Raw genomic sequence first — 6,000 nt, forward strand, 5'->3', positions numbered from 1 at the left:
AAAATGCTTATTGTTAATAGATAAAACGACGTTGATATCTCCAAATGTCGAATTGAAGGTCACAGCAAGAGATTTTTTTCTTCTGATGTGGAGGGTGAAAGGTAAAGATAACGAATATTGATCAATCTTATAACTTCTATAAGGGATACGAAATAGAGAATAAACATGGACCCCTGGATACACCAGGGGTGGGATCATGTGCCTAGGAGGAGTACACATTCCAGGTGAACCGTTCACACCCGCCGTGAGCCCTCTATACCTGTATTGATCAAGTAAACGAAGGAAACCGTAATCAAAATCAATGTGTCAAGAACGGCCCATTAATCGGTAAAAACACGTCAAACAGCATTTGACCCAAAGATAAGTTGTATTGACAAACTAGAGCGACCATAGAATTTGCGAAATGCTGACTTCAATCGAGCATATGATAATACATAGAGACATTATTTGTCGAAATGCGCATCTGGTGCATCAAAATAGGTACCGTATAAGTTTTACATTTGAAGAATGTCACAAAAGGTAGAATTCCGGAGAATATTTTATTGATTTTTTTATTGACGTTCATAAACATTTGGAACGTTTTATTTCCACAGATTCTATGTCAATGATCTTAGGAAAGATATATACTAAAGATATCTACATGTATATAAGCTTATTCCATCTGCAACCAACATGTCAAAAGACCTTATCAAAAAGATACAATTTAAACTGTGCTGATTTGTTGGCAGTAATGACACTTTTCTTATTGAAGATTTTATGAGCTGTCGACAGTGCATTATTGACAACCACAGTGACATCCCGTATACCTCATTTTAGCCTGGTTATATGAAGAGGACAATGTCGATACCCATGGAGAAGACTTTCTGTAAGAGTTAAATTTGTGTTACAGAGAGCTAAGTCTTCTTTCAAAGCTGTTATGATTTTATTTTTACTTCGTCTTACATTTGAAGTTGTTGCCTGGGTTCTGATGGAGATCAAAAGGAACTTGATTATCGATATACCTGGCAGAGTTGCAAAAGCGTTAGGTCTAAGGCACTATGAATCCACGGCTTCTGTAATGCGTAAGAAGTAAAATCGCTCCGCAAACCGGAGACCATCCTTGAATATCAACTCACAACAAAAGCTTAGATCAATCTGGTGGCCTTTGGTTTGAACATATCTTATTGCATATATAATATATATACAACAAGTTTGAACACAAGTCCTTACAACTTACTAGGTTCTCACCTTAACCATTTTATAAGCCTTTGCCCAAATCAGTCTGATCAAAACCAGCCCCCATTCTCCTATCGTCGAAGAAGGGGGACTGGTTTTAATCAGACTGTTACCCAAATATGATAGGTATGGAATGGTCCAATGGAGTGGCATACATTTTGAGTAAGGATATTGAATTTCGCTAACTATTAACGTATGGTAAAATAACTAACTACACCAAAGGCAAAAAATACCTAGAACAAGCAAAAAACAAGAATCAAAATCTTTGTTATCACCATTGACACAATATGCACTAAAGCGCAGAAATACAAATCATCTTTTTGCGTACATAGATTGTCATGGAAGAAAGACCAAAAACCACTAGAGCATATGAAAGCAATATTTTCAAATATCATTTTCTTAAACACGTAGATACATAAACGGCATTCAATTTCAAGTCTTTCAAAACGATCTATTCAAAACAAAATATACACTTTCCTCCAACATGTATGACTTTGAGGATGAGATAACATTTTGGTTCTCGTTCCCAGAGGATCACACATACTGGGGAGAGTGTTAGGGAAGAGTCTCGATTATTCTCGTAACCTGGCGTATTTAAGAGTACCGTCTTGTACTAAAATTTCATCGAATGCATTGGGAAGAGTTGTTCAATCTAATGAAATGAGTAAAAGAAAGTATCCAAAAAATTGGGATCGGAGAATCATCAGTACCCGATGAACCATTGAGGGGAATAGGTTTTGTCCGTCAATATCAGAGAAGAGATGAGTAAACATTTTTACCACAGTATGGTTTTAGCTTCTCCACAGTCAATTTCCCATATATATGTAGCAATATTCCATTATCACCTGTATTTGGTGTTTATATATCTCATCTGATTCGATACGCAAGAGCTTGCTCTGCGTATGATCAGTTTTTAAATCGAGGCAGGCTATTGACAAACATAGTTTCAACAGTCTTGTATAAAGTCAGCATTTCACAAATTTTATGGTCGTTATAACGATCTAGTTTGCCAATACAACCTATCTTTGAGTCAAATGCTGTCTGGCGTGTTTTATACCGATTGTTGGGACATTCTTGGCACACTGATTATGAATACAGATTACTTCGTTTACCTGATCAAGATACAGGGCTCACAGCGGGTGTGACCGGTCGACAGGGGATGTTTACTCCTCCTATGCACCCGATCCCACCTCTGGTATATACTGGGTCCGTGTTTGTCCAACTCTTAATTTTGTATTCCTTATAGGAGTTATGAGATTGATCACAGTTCGTTATCTTCATCTTTCATCAATGGGATTTGGAATTGCAATGACTGATGAGGATAATTTTGCTCATTTGAAATTTAGATGTATTGATGGCTATTTCAAGTGTAAGAGAAAAAAAGTTACATCGTTGTTTTACTTTAATAATTCAACATATTGAAATAAACTTAAAAATTCATAACATTAGTGGAATGAAAATAAGGGAAAATGTAACAAATGAAAAGTCATATTTTGATACAAGAACTAGAAATCATTTTAACAGATGCATTAAAAACATAAATGGCATAAAATATGTCTAATTCAGCATGAGCACGTAAAATCATCAATGTTGGCACACGGCCATCACCAAAACTGGGGAAAACCAAACTAGTGTCGGGTCTGACAAAAGTATGCAATAAAGGCATAATTAAGCAATTCACACCATGCATGTCAAAATATGGCAAATGTGACAATGACTCATGAAAGCGTGATGCAGGAATGAAAATAAATGCATTTCACCTTATGGTCCGAAAGTGTCCTTCTATTCGTAAATAGCGAATTGCATATTCTGCCTTCCTGATCTATGTTTGTATTTCAAGTGTTCATTCGAACATATCTTTTCAAGAACTTTTCCATCACAAATATGGTATCTAAAGTTGCGTTGACGGAGAGGGTTGCTACATTTCGCCTTGAGAACTTTCATTTCAGAGAACAAATTGTTGCAGCATCAGCATTCAGTTTTAACTCCATGAGTTTTGATGAAGTATTTTCTAACTTTACATTGAAGACTAAATTTTGCGACAATGTTGACAAGCTGTACGTCATGGGATATTTTTGTATTGACTTAAGGCTGCTTGAGATGAGAGGGCAGTTTCACAACTGTGACAAACATAGTCAGCCGGCTCATGGGTAGATTTACCATGATCCACAACTAGTGCGCCAAGAATGCCGTTGAGGTAGTCATATCGCGCAAATTTCATTACAGGTACGTTTGAAAATGACATCACATCTCTGCCGGTTATTTTGTCCTGTGGTTGTAAAACCAGTGTATTACATGACAAGCTTCACTGATTCCATTTTATTCAGGAACGTCTCATTCATCTCCTTTATCACTAAAGTTTTCTTATGTAAACATCTTTTGGATCTGATGCGTATTTCGAAAACTATTAACATTCACGTGTACGACTTCTTGGACAACCCTCGTACATGTGCATTTACGTTTTATGAATTTTAAGATCAACTTTTAAGACAAATAATCCGTATGCATGAATTGTGCAAGTTTTAAACGAATTCTTTAATAATATATTCAACGGAACATTAAAACCACTCCATTTCAGTTCTTACTTGTTATTTACAAAAATGTTTTCGAATATCTTTAAAATACACATGGCTATAAAAGTAAAACTTTGCAATCATACCAAGTACATTTAAAAAAACAAAAAACAACTGTGTTTTTGCATTATAAGTACAAGTATTGTAGAGTACTCAATTCAAATTTCTTTAACGTTCTCATAACTACATGTATGTTTAATCACATTATTTACTTTAATACTTGCTTTATAAGAATCGCAAGCCCACCTTAATATTTTTTCTATTGAAAAATGATACATTAAAAATTATTCATATATATCTAAGGCACAACTGTATACTTCATTATGATTTTTATAAATGCAATATTACAATACATGTATCTCCAATTTATTAATCATGTGGATATAACGAAGCTGTATATAATATCTACTTTTGACTGTAAAAATTAGTCTAGAGCTAGGAATGATATTTTAATTTAATCCCCTTTTTATTGCTCGACTTGGTCAATATTGATACAAGTCTGTCATTGTGCGGTGATGTTGATTTGCCTCTACAAACTAATGTAAATATTTTTTCCGCAGTTCGCCAATTTATAGATGAGAGTTGTAGAGTCATTTTTTACCTGTTAATTATTATCTTGCATGACATATTGTACACTTTTAGGAGAGGGACTGGTAAGTTGTTATACAACTTTTGATTTAAAAAATAAAATATGTTAAAAACAAATATTAAATTGTTTTTCTTCTGTTTTCGAAAAGTATTTCATGTGCACTGCTAACAGAGGGCTAAAGCAGAGCACAATGAAAATGATTTTGAATATTAATTTTAAAAAAAATGCAATACCTATCTATCTATTCATAAAATCTAATCAAAATATAGATCTACATTTCTAATGTTGTTGCCTTCGGTGTCTTTACCAATTGAAATGATAGTAAACTATAGTACAAATATTTTAACGTTTTGGGAATTCCGCCAGCAAAGATAGTGAAATGTAAATATGAAAAATGATTTTTGAAAATGCATGAGGGCATGAACTGCAACACAGAATGCCAGGATACTTTTCGTGAAGCACTAGTTGACGTCGCGCTTCATGAAGTATGCAGGCGTGAAGCGTTGCAGTTCATACATGCATACATATTGGTGTTTATTTCTTAATTGAATACATAATGTACATTTTACAAATGAGTTCCTCTTATTCCTTTGAAGATGAGTGCCACTTAATAATGTACACTATACCTTAATCCGTCTGAATGACCTGCAGAGAAGGACTGGTTACCATAGGTTTCTTGCAGCAATCGTTCAGTGATACTCGTGTACATGTATGGCTTAGGGGTGATCACTCACAGGAAACAACCGAAGGTAACATGTATTAATTGAATACAACTGCATAGGTAAGACAAATCCTAGTATATCTTATGTTTTGTAATGTGTAATACGCGGAGACGTATGACCATTTTTCATACTTGTAATTTTGGAATATATAGTTTTCATCATCAAACATCTTTAAAAGACGACGTCCTAAGTTACTAGTTAAGAACTTGTACTTGATCAAAATTGCTTTTAAAAATGTTCATCCATTTGAATCGTTTGATTTCTCCGTGGATATCATTTCCCCCCGCTTCGATACATTATATAAAACGGTCAACGAATACAACAAAGAACTACACACACATCAATTCATAATACATGTACATGTGGAAATATGGTCATCAAACTTTACAGAACAAAGAACAAAAAATACACAGAAATACAACAGAAACAAATGTAACACAATCTGCTAAGATTTTCTACTATGTACGTATGTGCTGTGCTGTTCAGAAAATATTTTCAACTGAAATATAATTTAATTAGATGAGGAAAAAGGGATAATATTTTTTTTTTTTTTTTTTTTTTTTATCAAATAGTCGTTTTAATTAAGATCAAAATTAAATCAATTAAACCTAAATGTGAATTTTAAAAAAAAAAATCCATGGTGATGTACATTGTAAATAAGTTTTAAAACAAAACGATTATTTAAATACTACGTAGGCCTACATTGTGTAAGTTTTTTTGTGTCAATTACGCAATGAAATATATACGAATCTAAATTTAATACCTAACATATCCTATATTTTATCGCTGTCTGCGAATAATTGCAATTTAAAATCCAGCTAAGGCAATGAATATCAAGTACGTAATTTATATAGGCAAACGGATCGTTGAAACACCGACCTTCGCCTTAGCTGAATGCGTG

The sequence above is a fragment of the Ostrea edulis genome, chromosome 9 (genome assembly GCF_947568905.1).
Source record: "Ostrea edulis chromosome 9, xbOstEdul1.1, whole genome shotgun sequence".
In the NCBI taxonomy this organism is placed as follows: Eukaryota; Metazoa; Mollusca; class Bivalvia; order Ostreida; family Ostreidae; genus Ostrea; species Ostrea edulis.